Raw genomic sequence first — 18,538 nt, forward strand, 5'->3', positions numbered from 1 at the left:
TTATATCTTTACTATACCCTCTTTAATTTTTTAAAAATATAAATAATGAAATTGCTTTTTAATACGTAGGCTTTATGTATGATGCTGAAGCCGGATGTTTTGTGTGCTTGAACTGTAATCACAGATACTCACATAGAAAAAGTGTTCTCCAACATCTGAGGTACGAATGTGGAAAGGAACCTCAGTTCAAGTGCTCTTATTGTTTCTACAAAGCCAAGCTGAACAGCAACCTGAGGAAACATATGATTAGGCAGCACAATATGCTATGAAGAAAATACAGTCACCTTGTTAGTCTTTCCTTGATAATGCTTCTTTTGAAGGAGTTACAGTTCAAAAAATTTACTTCAAGATTAATCTATACTACATCACTTATCAAGTGTGCTGTCTTTATTACAGGTCACCATAACTTTTATATTTCTGTTGAAGTATAGGTATCATTATTGGTGATGAGTGATAAGCAAACATTAGTAATTCTTAATCTTTACATGTTTCTAAGTAAGTTTAAAAAACAATAACTAAAAATTAATAATAAATCATTGAATGATCAGCTTTGATCTGGATATATTTTATAGAATTAATTCAAACTTTGTATATGTTAATTAATTTGTTTTTATCTCAATGTCTGGACAACAGTTTTAATAAGTGCCAAATATAATTTACATTATAATTTCATTTTTCTTCTCTAATATATTAAATTATTTATTATTGTGTCATTCGATCTCTGTTAAAAATGTCTTGGAATATTTTTTTTTAATTAGTAAATTTAGTTTTTCCTATTCCCCTGGATTATTTCATAATAAACGTTTAATATTTACTGACATTTGATGTTATTTATTACTTATTATTTCAAAATTAAACAGTTTTATTTAAAATTAATATACCTTCCTTTTATGATGCTGAATATAATATAAATAAATATTTCTGAAGATCACAGTTGAACTGCACTAAGTCACCATGATGCTATTGTACAAAAGTTATATTACTATCAAATATAAATTTAATCAGTGACCCAGTACAGTAAAATAATTTCCTGTTCACGAAATAGGGCATTTCCCGTCATTTAATGAACTTTCCTGGCCACATTATGCATAGCCAAGATAACCCACTCATATTAAGACTTTTTTTATTATTTATACAAACAGAAAATTATAAAAATATTATGGTACAATGTTTCACTTCCGAAAATGTTGAAACATTGCCATATTTAGACATATCCATATTACATATCAACCTGGGAGTAGTTTCAGAGAGCAGGTAATTTTTTTATTTGGATCTATACCTGTATAGACTATTGAACTTCCTTCCTTTCCTCTAAGCTCTCATGAGCTTGGAATTACACGTTTTTGAACTAAAATCTTTTGTGTTATAGGTGGTTTAAAAGAAGACTGGTTTTGTGATACTTGTCCAAGAAAATACAAGAACAGGGAAAGCCTGTGGAGGCATAAAAAGTATGAATGTGGAAAAGAGCCAACGTTTACCTGCCCTCACTGCTTGTTTAAATCTAAAAGGAAAGAAAATTTAAAACAACACATTATCATAAAACACTTACGGTGAAAATGTTTTAGTATTTATTTTCTAATCATACTGTTGTGTCATCAACAGGCTTGTGTCACCTAACGCGGCCTAATGGCAGAAAGGGTTGAATTATGTATTTATGAAACAAAAAAAAAGTTTTATTCTTCTATTTATTTATTATGACTGGGCAAAAATCCTAATTAAATAAATATATATCTTACAAGTGTAAAATGTTAATTACAGATAATTTCAGTTTTCAATAGAATAAGATTTGATTGCTACAAGTGTATTTTATGTACCCTGTTGTGAACTTTTGATTGTTTAGTCATTATTATAATTTGAGTGGAATATATTTAACATTAATTATTTGTCAAAACATCAAGATACTGAGGTGTGAATTTTCAGAAAAGAAGATTTAAAAATAATTGTCATTGACAATAAGATGTCATTTGAAACAAAATAAAAATATGTATTATATTATTTATTTTTACTTAATACAATTGTCATAGTTTTCTATAAAAAGTTAATATACCTACTTTTCAAAAGTACAAGTTTCTTTGACTAATAAAATTCTACAACAAAAGCTTGTTCATTTTATTTTGAAATTTATATATCTCCTTGTCAACCTATCTACATCAAATATCATGGTAGAATGAATAATAATTACTCTCACTCATAATAATCACTATCACCCATAATAATCACTATCACTCACTCATAATAATCACAAATCACTATCACTCATAATAATCACTATTACTCATAATAATTATTATCAATCATAATAATCACCATCACTCACAACAATCACTGACACTCATATTATATGTAACATGTAGTTGAAGCATGTATTGCGGTCGTTGCCGATCCGTCGAGAGTCGGTTTTTTAGACACAGATCAAAGGGGTTCGTGAGAGCGCTCGTGTAGAATCTCCACCATTGTTCTTTGTCTAGTTGTAACTGAGAGCTGTTAAGGGGCCTCTACATGTTGGCCAAGCCATGGCGAACTCAGACATACGCGAGCATGTGGATTGGTGGCTTGTACGAGTTGGGCTAAGCTCGTTGCCGATCCGTCGAAAGTCGGTTTTTTGGACACAAATCAGAGGGGTTCGTGAGAGCGCTCGTGTAGCATCTCCACCATTGTTCTTTGTCTTGTGACAACTGAGAGCTGTTAGGAGGTTAAAGGTGTTTGTTGGTATTTTTTATAATAAGTTTTATATTTAATCTTATTTATTTATATTTAATTCCCTTTCATTTTCTTTTTTTTTGTAATAAAAATAATATAATCCCAGTGCAATGGCTGACACCACTTGTACATCTGCCATGCTTGCCTTTCAGAATAACACTCCCATGTGGATGGCCCTCTCCTTGTTTACCGAGCATTTGTACAAGCCTCCGATTCGTGGCGAGCAGCCAACATATGGATCCGCCTTAACAGTTCTCAGTTGCAACTAAACAAAAAACTGTGCCCGTGTAGGCCTCGGCGCGAAGCGCCGAGGCGACATATTTCCGTGACAACGTATACTCTATAATCCTCTTACCCCCACCACCTCACTCTTACCCATCCCCACCACTACCTTCTCCGTTACGGGACACTTTTGCCTGCATGACTCTCAGCATCTATAATCCTCTTACCCCCACTACTACACTACTAATTACCTCCCCCACAATCTACTTCCGTTACGGGACACTTTTTCTAACATGGCATCCCGCAAAATGATTTATAAGACGTTGTCACGTCAAAATCTACTTCCGTTACGGGACACTTTTTCTAACATGGCATCCCGCAAAATGATTTATAAGACGTTGTCACGTCAAAAACAATGGTGGAGATGCTATACGAGGGCTCTCACGAACCCCCTTTGAACTGTGTCCAAAAACCGACTCTCGACGGATCGGCAACAAGCTTAAGCCAACTCGTACCACCCAAGTCAAGCCACCCATCCACATACTCGCCCATGCTTAAGTTCGCCACGGCTTGGCAAACATGTAGACGCCCCTTTAGTTGCAACTGAGAGCTGTTATGAGGTCAAAGGTGTTTGCTGCTAGTTGTTATAATAAGTTTTATATTTTAGGTTCGGGGCCGTCTGTACACTCGTTCGGAAAAAATCGGATTCGGCCATCCAGGGCAGCTGAAGTAAACTTTTACCTTTAATCTTATTTATCTATATTTAATTCCATTTAATCTCCTTTCATTTTGTAATAAAAATAATATAATCCCACTACAATGGCTGAAACCACTTGTACGTCCGCCACGCTTGCCTCTCTGAAAAACACTGTGGATGGACATGTGGATGGTCCACTCGTACGGTTCCTTTGTTTACCGAGCATTCGTACAAGCCTCCGAATCGTGGTGAGCGGCCAACATGTAGATCCACCTTAATAAAGAATGAATACATATAAAATATGAGAGAATTTGGTTATAACTAAAGGAGAAAATAAGTCTTTTTTAGTTTTTATAACAATAGTCAAATTTTAATTTCAGTTTCTTATATAGAAAATATATAGTATGGGGAAATATTTTCATCCTGAATAATCAAGAAATAGCTGTTCTGAAATGTACTAGAATCAATTTCATCTTAAAGTAGACTTGTACATCAAGGTTGTGCGATGTGCACACCAGATTTTTAAAAATTATTATATTCAAAAAGTGGATTTATCAAGGTTTGATAAAAGAAAAACTCTTCAATTTATGCTTTCAACGCAAAATGATTCGGATTGAGATCTATGGAATAGGTCCATTCACAAATAAAATTTTCTCAAAATTCTTTCATATCATTTTTCCCGCTTCCAACTTAACCCCCACAAATATGTGTTTTTAAGTATGTAACATTAAAGTGTTGATATAAATTTAAGGAAATGTCTGCCAAGTAAATACGTAAGCTTCCTCACCGCTTTAATAGGGTAGGTAAATAATTTTCTATATTTCCATTTGACGAATAAATTTTATTATTATTTTTTCAAATTAATTTGATTTGGTTTTGAGATTAAAATATAGGACAGGAGCTGTTTTTGAATGTGTGCATTTCAAGAAAAATACCTTGCACCTGCAAAAGCAAATATGAGGATGAAATTTGATAAAATTCAAACTATAGAATTGGATGGAAAACAAATAAAGATATATAAATTTATATAAAAGGTGCAGTAGAAATTCTTCAAATTGGACAATATCTTCTTAGTTTAGATATTTTTTTCTTCTTTATTTGGCCCAAGCTTTGCACTGAAGACCTAAACCCCCAGAGTCAAGATTTATTTCCTAGGACCTCCACAAAATAAAGTTTGACTGACCCAGACTGGATTAGAACCCATAACATTCTGAACTACTCTGGGTCCCTCGTCTCAGCATGGTCGAACGCCCCAAGGTCCTCAGCTGATAATGAGTATCCTCTTCTAGGGGCTCGGGTAGCAACAGGTACCTACAGTTTCCAGTTTGCATCATATCGATGGCTTATTCAACAGTGGTGTTAAGTACATTTTCACTAACTTAACTGCAATTCATAACGCAATAATACTAGTAATACCCCGCGCTTATCATGGGCAGAGTTACCGCACTTCAGTTACCTCAGCAATGAGTAGATCCCCGCCTTTTCCTTCATTCATTTATTAAGATATCCTTAATGCATTTATGTCTTTGTCATTTAGGTTATTCCTAAAGTTTTTTGTGCTTTAGATTTGGTATTGGTAGGACAAGAAAATAATTTGGTATATGTTGTAATTAATATGGTGCGGTTATTGATTGTGTTTTATGTGATTCAGTGACTTGTATCCTGACGTGTTCTTTGTATTTTCCCAAATCAGTTGCGTTGAGATGGTCAGTCAAAATGGATAAATGAAACCAGAGAAAATTTGGTAAACGTATGACCTAGTTGGAGCAAGAAGAACAAGTTGGTGGGAAAGCTGACAACTCAGAAGATGATCTGAAGTTTAGAATCGGAAGAGGTAGACGAAGTAGTTTGAGAGAAGCATACTGGTATTAGTATGCCAATAGCCCTCACCTTGCCTTGTTTGATTTAGGATGACTAACTGGCCAGCGAAGACTTCGAACTAGTGAAACTTGAATTAAGCCGAATCCACTTGCAGAACATTTTCAGATTTCTGAGGGAAATGATATACGACGTTTTCGGAGTAAATTTTCAATATCTTGGATGGATGATATCTTTAAATGCTAAAGAATATTATTAATGAGTTAAAATATTATATGCCTACAGTAAATATCACTTTTGTAAGATATTAATTCAGATCAGCCATGTCAGCAAAATTATTAACCAGCTAGGTGAAATTCTTTTTACAATAGAAAAAAAGGAAGGAATTGTTTAATTATTTAATATCTAATGTATCAATCATTGATACTATCAATGATATTAATACATTAAAATTACCTTGCTTAGTTTGTGTATACCTCATCTACCATAACAGATTCTCTTTTTTGCCACATTTGTATTCACTAATTGATAAAACAGCTACTTTTGATCTTTGTTGTATGAGAGACTGAAGGTACATAAACCTTGATTTTACTATAAGGATTTTTAACTGTAGTTCAACTAAAGTAAGTATTATAACGATTCGTTAGAAATGAATGCCTCCTCATTTGTGGTATTGGTATATTTGTGTAAAATACTGCTAAGATCCTGATTTTGTTTTAATGGTTTGAAATCCATTTGGTTGATAAATACAAATTATTTGTTTAAACTTCATCTCAAATCGAAAATGAAAATGCTATATTTATGGACCTCAATAGTAAATTGAGAATTAAACATTGTAATAAAAATATTTCTTTTGTCATACAAAGTAAGTCTTAACTATTGACTAGTTTATTCAAATTTAATCTTTAAATAATAAATAGTCATATAAGTTAAGGGTAAAAAAACTTGTTGATATTTCATATTGTGTTTTAAATAACCTTTGTACTTGTTGGTTAGGTATTTATGAATGTGAGTGTGGCCTTCGCTACAAGCATAAGAGGAATTTGATAAAACATAAGAACTACGAGTGTGGAAAAGAACCTCAATTTCAGTGCCCTCAGTGTCCTTATCGAGCAAAACAGAAGGTTCACCTTAAATCACATTTTTTCACAAAGCATATTGGATTGAAGTTCCCGTAAGATGTAATTTCTTTCATGTTTTGACCAAATTGAGTTTCAAATAAAATTATAATTATTTATGCTAATTTTTTATATTCATTTAATTGTTTATGTTCCACATATGATTGTACATTTTTTCTAATCAATCAATTTAGAAAAAAGAAGTAATTCTTGTTTTTGTTTTATAAACAAATCTTAAATATAACCATATAACCAATCCATTTATGATTTTTTACTTATTTAACATAAATCCTATTTTCTCATCAGGTACCCTCCTTAATATTTCTTCTTAGTTCTTGGATAAAATAACTGGTGAGCTATTTTAATAATTTATGTTCGAGATTTAGAATTTATGTTCTTTATTTTACTATTCTCTTGAAACATATTTCTATGTGTATGCAAATTTATGAAAAGTAGGTATAAAAATGGATATATCCTCCATCAATTAAATTTAAATTTTCTAATTATAAAAAAATTAAGTTGAATGAATTATATTAATATAAGCAATATATATTGGTTCTGTCGATTTTTTCATGAAGATTTATGTGTGACCATAATGTGGGATTTTTAGTATTAGTTGTCTCATTTACTCGATTGAATAATTCTGAAATGAATTCAAACAGATTAAATGTATTTATTGTTTATGTTTCAATGAAGATATTAATTTATAATATTTCTGTTTAAACAGGATTTGATTGTTGTGGTTGTGGTCTCCGTTACAAGCATAAAAGAAGCTTAAGAAAACATCAGAGATATGAATGCGGAAAGGAGCCTCAATTTCAATGCCCCCAATGCCCATACAGGGGGAAGCAAAAGATACACCTTAAATCTCATTTCTTTTCTAAACACATTCCAAAAGAAGAGATAAAATATTAGTTTCATAAAATCTGGTTCAGAATATAGATCATTTTGGTTTGATCAGATCTGGATATTGATCTCAAAAAGGTTTTCCTTTTAAAATTGTTTTAGAACAATGTGCTGTAGTGAAGATTTTTAATATTTATGGGTAGAATTAAATAAAAAAAACTGGTTTATGAAATTTTTTAGTCAATGTAAAAGTTCAATATTTTATTCCTCAGGGAGCCATGCAGGCTTAAGCTTGTTGTTCAACTTGTTTAAGTGTCGACTTTACCACTGACTGAACAACAGAGTGTAAGTCTCAACTTGTATGGGCCACTTTACATTGGCTACACTCTTTCTCTATTTTAAAGGAACGTAGATAGATGTTAAGTACTGATAGTCTTCAGTACCCCAGTTCTCCACGTTATTATACATGGAATATAATGGGAATATGGGAAATTAGGCTGTGATAAACTTCTCCTATTTTACAAGACTTTATACAATTTCTCATGTGTTGTCAAATAAATAAACTTTTTCAAGCTATCCTTTTTATTTTCCCTTTTCATTTAGGTATCAAACATTTTCAGTCCCATCATTTGAAAGAGTAAGTAAAGTAGTGAATAGTAAAAACAGTTAAACCAACTGTGAAATACATATTGAGTAATAATCTTTAAAAGAAAAACTGCTTTTCATCTATTTTTTTGATTCTGAAATCTGTGATTTTTAGAAATGAATTTTTCTAATGTAATCGTTAATAAAGTCCACAAAAATTTGATTTCTCTTATCTCTAATTTCATATGCCAAATTTAACTTTAAATTTTGTAATGATTTTGATAAATTAAACTTCAATGAATAATGAACATAAAACAACTCCAATTTTCATGTTTTTATTCACTTCTGCATTCTCCAGAGTTTATGTTACAGGTGAGCATTTTCCTTCTTAAGATTCTCAAAATAAAAACAATATTTATTATTAGTATAGTACTGTCTGAAAAAAAGTGCCGTCCATTGTTCCATTATCATCAGTTTTTTCCACTTAGTATTGATTGGATTTTGGCCTGGGATGATAAAATTTAAGACGGTTGAAAGTTTAGCAGTTTTGCATCACTCTAAAGCATTTAGACTGGATTTCAGAATACCAATGTTTGAAAGAAAGGCTTCTTGTCTATGAAAAGGAATCGTCAAACTATTTCTTGTCTTTGTTCATTTAATTTTTGTTTTTATTTTTCTTAGTGATCTGAATTATAAATTATTATTCAATATTCTTTTTCTGTCATTAATTACTTATTTTCTGTGACAGGTGCCTTTCTCTGTGGCTGTGGTCTTCGCTACCAGCACAAAACAAGTCTATACAAGCATAAGAAGTATGAATGTGGAAAAGAACCACAATTCCAATGTCCCCATTGCCCTCATAAATCCAAAATTCGTGGTAATCTCAAAACACATATAATTCTAAAACACAGTGTTCTATAATAAAAAAGAAAAAAAAATGTGAACCCATTATTTATTGTCATGATTAAATCCTAAAAGAGTAATTACAATCTCTCAAACAAAAAAAAAGTTTGAAACAAAAGAAAAGTCATCAAGTCATACCCAAGGAATCAAATAGAAATTTGATTTATGTATTGAAAATCAAAGATTGAAACTTATTTACTTTTAACCTCAATTTAAAATAATTTGAATGCATCAAAGTGAGAAGGTCAAGATTTATTTATTTATTGAATACATTGGGTTTGACATGATATACATTTTAATTATTTTCAGTTCATCCAATCAAATACAGTTGCTATATCATGATAAATTTTATGTCCAGGTTTTTAGTATTCAAATAAAGAAAATAAAAATGGATAAATTACAGTTTAACAAAATAAATAACAGGTTTGGACCATGGTTATAACATTTATTTTCAATTTCACAAAATTCACACAAATAAATATTTTTTGTAGAATCATTTATTTATCTCAGTACCTATTTACTCCTCAAAGAATCCCAGTTTTGCCTTTCTTGAATTTTTTTCAGATTGTATTTATATTATCCTCTACTCTACTTGGTCATTGCTGACATACAGGGGGTTATCCTACAGGTAACCAACCAACTCTAACCAAACTGGGAGGGTGAAGTTTTCATTCCTTGGGGCCACTTTAAAATAAAACTCAACCAGCCCCCAGGCTGGAATCAAACTACTGTTGGTGCTAGTAACGAGGTTGCTAAGTTGCCTCAACTTCCTTGGCTTAAATTCTTGCTTCAAACACCTTAAACTTCAGACTATATGTTAAGATCACTAATTTAAAATAGTTTTAGGAATATGAAGCTCGAAGAAAAGTTAATTTAAAAAAATTATCCTTCATTAGGAGCTCTATGAAGAAATTGTTCTTTCAATCCCAGGGTAAGTCCCATAAACAAGTGTTAACGCCTATATAATAAAATAAACATTATAAGAAAACTACAAATTAAATGAGATAAATAAAAATTACTCTAGAACAATAAGACATAATGCTAAACCAGAATTTCCCCTCTTAGATTTACAAATATATTTACAGTTACAAATATAGAGAATAAAGATATTTTCCAACCTTATTTATCTCTCTACATCAAATCACCTTACCTCTTTATTGATTTCTGAAGCTAGTGAGATTGCCTTTTCTTTTTGTGTTATGATCTCCTCTTGTAAGATTGTGACATGTCGTACATCGATCAACCTACTCGCTATAATTGTGATAATAATAAAACCAATGGAAACCAAGGTGTTAGAACTATTTTATTAATTATCTTTCCTGATGTTTGGAGTTAGCTGGAAGGTTTTTGCAGTCAAATGCTCTATTAAAGTGACTCTGAATGCACTTTTAAGCAACCTAATTTCAAAATATATTCTGAGAGAGAACCCCTTTTTTTCCCAAGCCTGAAGTGTGGACGGGCTTCGCAGGGTTCAATTTCCTTAGTTATCCACGGACTTTTATGGGTTAGGAACCACTGCTCTAAACCCTGTTAGTATTACTGTAATGTTGTTATAAAGAGAGATATTCCGGAATAAATAAATAGTTCATTATTATTATTACTGTTTAACATTTATGGGTACTAATTGATTACTAAACAATTTCAAGCGGTTGGAAATTATTCTTCCTCTAACTCCTGTGTGGAGTCAGTCCCAGTCCATCTAGCCCACCGGTCCCTGTCCCTGGCTAGACTTCTCATCTCTGGGATGGTGCATCTTCTTGCTGCCCCTAGTCAGAGTACATGCACCTGGGTCTGCCACGAAGCCGTCTTCCTTCTAAGCTCGCTTCCAATTACCACCTTGCTTTTCTGGTATCGTCCATTCTACAGACATGCCATACCACTTCAGTTGCCGCTCTTGCATTGTGTCTCGCACTGATTTCACATCCAGATCCTCCCGAATCCTTTCATTTCTGACACAATTCTCCTGGTCTTACGAACTATTACTTGGAGGAATCTCATTTCTGCTGACGTTATCCTTCCTATGTGCTTGTTGAGGGCTTTCCAGCTTTCTGATCCATACTGGAGGGACTGGGAGGAACACGGATTTAAATATCCATATTTGGTATCTCTGCTTATTTCTTGCTTACCTATAATAGTTTAGGAAATCTGATGGTACACTCCATTGGTCTTCTTCACTTGATTTAGAACTTCCTGGTCTATTTTACCATCTTTACTTATTATGGTCCCAAGATCTAGGGGTTCACCATTACACATGTAAGCTCTGTGTTTTCTCTTCCAACAGACATAATTTTGCTTTTGTTGGGGTTTCTTTGTAAACCTCTTATCTTCAGTTCCTCATTTCATTCATCCAAGGATGTCTGAAGAGCCTCTTCAGAGTCAACTATCAGTACAATATCATCTGCTTATATCATCGCTTGAGCCAGTACTGGAGTTAGGTCCCAAAAACCTATTAGTACTCTTGGGCATCTCCTTTTTCAAACCTTCCATGTCTCACCCATAAGGAGGACAAACAGTAGTGGGCTTAGGCCCTCTCCCTGCTTTACTCCCTTATAAAAGTGGAAAGGCCGCGATGTTTGACCATTAAGTCTTACAATGCCCTTTGGGTCTTGGTAAACTGATTTTATTGCACTCACCAAATTTGCTGGCACTCTTCTTTTTTTTAGTGTGTCCCATATCTCTTGCCTCTGGACTGAGTCAAAAGCCGCCCTCAGATCTAGGAATGCCAAATAGACTGCCTTTTCCTGGTCCCACACTTTCTCTACTATCATTCTCAAGGAAATTCAGAACTCATTTATACAGAATGATAAAGGTTAGTATTGGCCTGACCATCACTGAAAAGGATCTGACCAGGGATTTGTTCATCCCCTGGGCGATTGTCAACAGTTATGATAATTAGATCACGACCCATTAAATCCTGCATTTTTATTATATTAAATACTGTTGGAGGATTTTTACTAATAATGTTTTATAACGTTTCACTTTTTTGTTTTTGCAACAGTTCCGGGACAATTATTTGAACTATATGGATCATTAATAGTTAGGTCTGCAAACTATTCTAGTTATTGTAAAGTGCATTGCTTCTTGTTCATAAATGTTAGTATGCGTATTTTTTTTTTTTTTTAATTCGTATGTACAAATACAATTAGTAATCGCTACTCGTTCTGATATTTCGGTATTCTCCACCCGGGAAGTACCGAATTCAAATGCGCTAGGTAATACAAATACAAGTAGTATTTTGTTATCGTGATCCAATATCCTCAAATTTGTACCCTAGAATTTCCTGTCCATCCTTCAACTCTCAGTATGGTTGATTTTGTCTTGAGAGGTATTTATTTTGTCTAGAAAGATAGATTATCAAAATTTAGAATTTGTCAACAGAAAACCAAGAATCCATGAGTATACTGCAGTGTTTTTTCATTTTATGCATCAATCGTTAATGAATACGTTTTGTCAAATTCAAAATAAACTCACCATTAAAATTTGAAGCAGAGCCGGAGTTAGTTGATGGCAAACCGTGTGCGAGACTTTTTCTGTGAGACCCCCTCACATTTGGCTCGAAGCTGAGGATTAGTGTTAATATTGACTGGTATGAATTTTTGGATGACGAATTGACTGGAATTCCTCACTACTTGAATTTTACCCATGCGAAAATCTAATTTTCTGAGCACGCCTGTAATTCAAAACAGCTCGTTTCGTTGATGTCCTCAAACTAAAAATTATAAACATCAAAATGTAGATAATTACGTACGCAATATATATGGCGATTATATTAACTTTTTGTACTTGATTGACTTTAAAAAATAAATAATCGCCAATAATAAAGAATTTCCGTTCAATACATTAACTTTCAAACTTTCCAGCAATATTTGTTAAATATTCAAACGCTGATCATATACTTGTATGGTGCTTTAGGGACAGAACATGTACGTATAACTGAACACCAATAGTAAATACGGCCCTCTAATGGGGTTGTAATCTATTTTTGGAAAAAAAAGGTTTTTTTTCTTACACAAATTATATGACACAGTTCTTCCTCTGAGAAAGGACTATTATTTTTAAGTATTTGGTTCTTGCCTATTACATTGACATTATTAAACCTCCTTACGCATATTATTGTTTTCAATTAACCTAAAATAAGATGTAATTGCTATACCGAGTCAATTAATTTAGGGGTAGAATGGAGCACCCAACAGCTTCATGTGCACTCGTTTCTGCACTTCAATTAGTGTTTAAGATGTAATTTTTCTTCTTCTAATGGCCTTCCTGGTTATATGTCATGTCGGTGAGCCACGTCTATTTCAAGAGGTGTTTAGATTTTATTTTCTAAAATTTAAACTTATATCTGTTTATCGTGTTTTATTTTTTTAATTTTAAATACTTTTTATAATTAAATAAATAGCCTAGCTAAAGAAAACCTTCCATGAAATAAACCAAAAAATATTAACTTATTACATCTAATGCCTTGTATTGATCGTAATATAATTTGCATAAATATTAATATTTAAAGCCTGAAGTTTGATGGGATTAATAATATTTAGATTATTAAACTTCACTAATCTCTTTTTGGTCTTAATGAGATAAAGTTGTTTTCAAACTAAAACAGCATAATTTTATAATGTAAGAGTGATCCTACTATGTAAATCAAAATAAAATTCATTTTAAGAATAGGCTAAGGAATTAAAATGTAATAGTTTCTAAGTTCAGTTTTGTGTTTTTCTTTTTTTCAGAAGTGGGTATGAAGAAATACGAATGCCCGGACTGTGGAAGGAGGTACTCCCACTTGGGTAGTGTTGGCCAGCACAGGAAATATGAATGTGGAAAAGAACCACAATTTAAATGTCCAATGTGTAGTTATGTAGCAAAAAGGAAATATCATCTCAAAACACACATAATTAACAGGCACTATGAGAAATGATGCTCTTAATTTTAATTTTTGATACTTATATGTTTTTTAAATGGTTCATAATATCTGCCGATTGGCAAATGTTTATTCCATATTTAATTTCATGTTGAACATAATCTGGTAACGCATAAACAACAGAAAAGGACTGGATTATGTTATGTCTTATATGAACTTATTTTGATTTGTGATGACATTAATAATGATATAAAGATTTTAAATATAAAAGATAACTCTAGTATCATTAATATTTATACCTTCCTATTCTGATTACTCTAGATATTCTGAACCCAATTCCTTCATAATTTGAGGCCTGGCTTTAAAGGAGCTTATCTTAGCAATTCAATCAACAACAAAAAAATCCATTGCTTAGTTAATTTAATAATAATTTGGATTATTCTTCTATTTATCTATCATTGTTTGAAATAACTACAATCCATTTTATCATATTTATGTCGCAAATCCAGAATGAAAAGAGCACAGTATAACTGATAGTTGAGTGCATAATTGGGACAAGTCAAAACTAGAATTTTGAGATACAACATATTTATTGGTAGAAAGTTTTTTTAAATTGTTTGTGATGAATCATCGTTTTCTTTGTACTCAGGTTTGTTTCTTATAGTGACTTGCCAGTGACAAGGATATACAATTTAAGAGCATTTGAAGTTAATGCACTCTCTAAATAATTAATTAATTTTTAATGAAAATGAATTTTGATTAGAACAGACTTACAGAATGGCATACAAAATGAGAAGTGACTTACCCCTTTTTTGCTCTCAAGGAGTCCTATAACCCAATAACCAACTGAATTAGTGGTTTTCAAAAAAAACTTTAAATAATATTTCTCGTTGCAAAATTCCTAACTCTATTCTTTTGCAAAAGTATGGTAAAAAATATAATAGTTTATTAAAAAACCATGTATCTCTTTTCAAAGGTCGCCGCCGGTAGATGTAAAAATGTTTTTTAATTATATTGTTTCACATTAAACCAGCAGTAACTTGCCATAACTTAACATCAATATTATTCTTGTAAAAATAAAAACAAATTTCCTAAAGATTCATTCAAGAACTTATGAAATCAGCCTTCAATGTGCCAATGGTGGTGATGCCAATAACTTCAACTAATAAAAAATGCAGTTACCACGTCTCACGATCGGACGGCTCATATGTTTTAAGTTTTTAACTATTAATTAGGCAAGGACGTCATTATATGGATGGATATGGAGAGGGTTTCATTCCTCCCCACAATAATTTGAGATAAAAAAATTGAGATCCGAGAACCTACCTCTAATAGTGAAACCTCTCTCAAAGAGGTTATTATACTCAAAATTATAATACGAAATAGGCTGTTTAGAGAGGAGAGGTTTTCACCTTCAAGTACCATTTGTATAAAAAGGTAATATTCAATTTGAATTATGTAACCATACGTATTGTAACCTATTAATTTAATGTTTTTCTGTTTTAGAGGGATTGGGAAAAAAAAGAGGAGAGGTCATTTGCCAACAATTGTTTTTGTATAATAATTATTGAAATAGTCAATTAAAATGTCGTTTCTCGACATTAAATTAATTATTCTTAAAGTAATTGGATGATGGGAACAACTTTATACAAATTTAAATAGTTGCATTATTACTTCTCAACCCTCTTACAGAAGACATGAGTGGATGAACGTGTTATAATACAAACATATGATTCTAATATATAATTAATTTAATAAATGATATTCCAATTTTATACTAGAAAACTCAATTTTTAAAGTCTGAAAACTACCACAACTGAACCCATTTATTCATTAAGTAACTAATCAGTATTTAGTTTTCGTGTTTTATAAACCGTGTCTAAATTTTATTTTTAAATTTCACTGCGAAAACCCAAGGTTATATCTTTATCTAATCGAGATATGTATGTATTGTCGCGTATATTTGAATAATATATTTCAATGATATGCGTCCGGTTTATCTTGGTAAATAAAACATTTTGAATATTGGTAAAATCCAATTTCTCGAACTTGATGGGTTGATTAAATTTAAGGTTTAAAAAAATTAAACGAGATGCTTAGTATAAAATATTCTTCCAAGCCGAAATCCCTCTTTTTTCCTCTAAAATTTATCTATCATTTTAATGTCCACGGACTGCTCATGCCTTAAATTAATTCATAAATGTTACCCGACATTTTCAATTATTTTTCTGTTGATTTCGATTTATTAAATACTTCAATGAATCACATTATTAATTGAAAACCATATTATTATACTATATATGTAATTTATTTTGTTACTATTCGAATATTAAATCTTTACTTGAGGTTAAAATTATTATGTTTTTGTATTAGCATCTATGAGCAATACTTGTGTACATAATTCACCAAAAGTAATTAGACAGGAATGTTCCATTAGACAATTAACTTGCATATTACGATTCATATTATAAGAAGTATTTCAGATGATTTTTTTACAACATTAAATATTTTAGTGTTATGATGTGGACCGTAAATTTAAGTCTTCATAAGTAAATTTTCATGTTTCTTATTTCCGTTTATCGCTTATTTTTTACTCATTATTATTATCCGAACATAGTTTATTAATTAATATCCGTTTTCATCGACCAATTAATCGACTATTGAGTTTCTAATTAAAGGCTTTCTAATAAAACGTTATAGGCTGGCTGGAACAGTGCCATGTGATCATCCTTAGGCTCATAAGCATTTGGATTGCAATTGAATTGCAAAAAGCGATTCAATATTGTAGTCGTGAATCCGTCTTTTAATATTTAAAAATAATATAATATTAAAAAAAAATTGTCAAGGTAATTATTTGAGTATATATTATATATCATTATACCTATTCAGTTATTTTATTGAGAATTCGTTTTACAATTTCTTATATAATTTAATGTCAAATATTATTTGTTACAAACAAAAAAAAAAAATTACAATTTTAATACATAAATTAAAACATTTTACAGCTGACGTAACGAAAAAGTTCTCCTGCCCAGATTGCGGCCGGCGGTACTCCCATTACGGCAGCGTGGGGCAGCACAGGAAATATGAATGCGGCAAAGACCCGCAGTTCACTTGTCCACATTGCGATTATGTCAGCAAGAGAAAATGCAACATGAAGAGGCATTTGTTTCACAGGCATTTTTTGAACATATAAAACTCATTTGTTTGGAAATATTCAATTATGTTATTTTTCAAAAATAAAATTTATTTTTTTAACAACGCATGTTAATTTGCGCTTTATTTATAAAATTATTTTCATTTTATAATTAATCTTAAGACCTCGTTGTAGAGAAGTTATAGTTTTGATACTCTCTTTTTTAAATAAGAAAAAGTACAGAGTTTGTATTTGTTATTCGCAGGTAAGGTTTTATTCATAGAATCACTTAAATATTTAACATTATAAATAATTACATTTATAAAATTTTTGGTTCTGAACAGTTGATTTGTCTGCACTTGAGCCACAATAAGTTGTACTGATTGTTGACAAGAAATGAGTATCGGCAGTAGTAGATATCAGGCTCTCAACTTACTACTTCAGTAAAAGTGATTTTGAAGATCGATTTTGTTTCCAAACATATTCGCAACCTTTGTCACAACTTAGTATTTTTCAAAATGGTTTGTATATTATAATGGTTTATTAATTTTAACATGTGATTTGTAAGAAAAAACCTTTGTAGTTGGTTTTTCACCCTTAGATATATATATATATATAATTTCTTGAGTGAAATATATTAACACATCTCTTACTTTCAGATTATTCATCAAGAAAAATGTCGATTCCATTAGACATTTTATACGACCATTTGTTATAACGATTGACTTTTGTAGAGGATAAAGTGGTATGTTTTGCTGTAAAAAGCTCAATTTCCTATTTAGGTATGTAACGAAAAGGTATTTTTCAAGGATTCAAAAGTCCTAGAATAGAACAGGTAGTATCAACGATGTACCTAGTGACATCCTTAATCTATGGTACATATATTAAAGGCAACTGGTGTCAAAAATATTAATTGAAGTTTTTAGAGAAAAATAAAATAAATTTTCAGGTAAAGCATGCCTCTACGTAAAATAAAATAAAAATATACATCTATTGAGCCTCATAACTTAAATAGGCCAGCTATGTATAACTTATATATTATCTGGAAACCAGGTAGTTAAGATGCAGGTTATATATTTTTTTATTTTTAAAAATGTACATTTTCACCCGTAAATTAAAAAAATCACATGATTTCTTTTTTTTTTTCGTTGTGAAAATTTTTGTTTTTTTTTCAAAGTTTCCCTAACAAAATAGCTGTCATTAACCCTATTATATGAAATAAAATGTTTTTTGCTAACGCGATTGTCTCAGTTTTTCAAAAATATGATAGATAATCTATAGAGAATTCATTTTATCCATTTTTGCTAATGTTGCAAATATGCCTTGTTGACAGGATCACGGTTCTATTGCCCCCGTTGCTGTAGAAATTACTCCAGCAAGGGTAACTTGATGAAACATCAGAGGTACGAGTGTGGCGTTGAAAGAAGGTTCACCTGTAATTCCTGTCCATATAAGGCCAAGCAGAAGGTACACCTGAGGGCTCATGAGGCCACCAAACACCCTCCTCAAACAAGCGAGTTTTGATTTTGAGTAAAGTAGAGACAAAAGTAGGAGTTTTGTATTTATATATTTTCGACAGTATTTGTATAGTGAGAAATAAATCATTTACTATTTATTTTTTTAAAAAACACTTTACATTTTCACCATGCTTTATG

At 31.4% G+C, this 18,538-nt stretch overlaps 1 long non-coding RNA gene across 2 annotated transcripts; it reads left to right on the forward strand.

Moving 5' to 3' along the window:
* Positions 1 to 14,740: 14,740 nt before the first annotated feature.
* On the forward strand, positions 14,741 to 18,275 carry LOC106679560 (uncharacterized). 2 transcript variants are annotated; one of them, XR_001342994.3, is made up of 5 exons: positions 14,741 to 15,184; positions 16,753 to 17,148; positions 17,228 to 17,404; positions 17,543 to 17,628; positions 18,217 to 18,275. It is a non-coding gene; the product is annotated as an uncharacterized lncRNA (long non-coding RNA). The 2 variants fall into 2 exon arrangements; XR_010843399.1 differs by lacking the exon at positions 14,741 to 15,184 and adding an exon at positions 15,191 to 16,593.
* The last annotated feature ends 263 nt before the right edge of the window (positions 18,276 to 18,538 follow it).

The sequence above is a fragment of the Halyomorpha halys genome, unplaced genomic scaffold (genome assembly GCF_000696795.3).
Source record: "Halyomorpha halys isolate HHAL.00 unplaced genomic scaffold, Hhal_1.1 Scaffold208.1, whole genome shotgun sequence".
Classification (NCBI taxonomy): domain Eukaryota; kingdom Metazoa; phylum Arthropoda; class Insecta; order Hemiptera; family Pentatomidae; genus Halyomorpha; species Halyomorpha halys.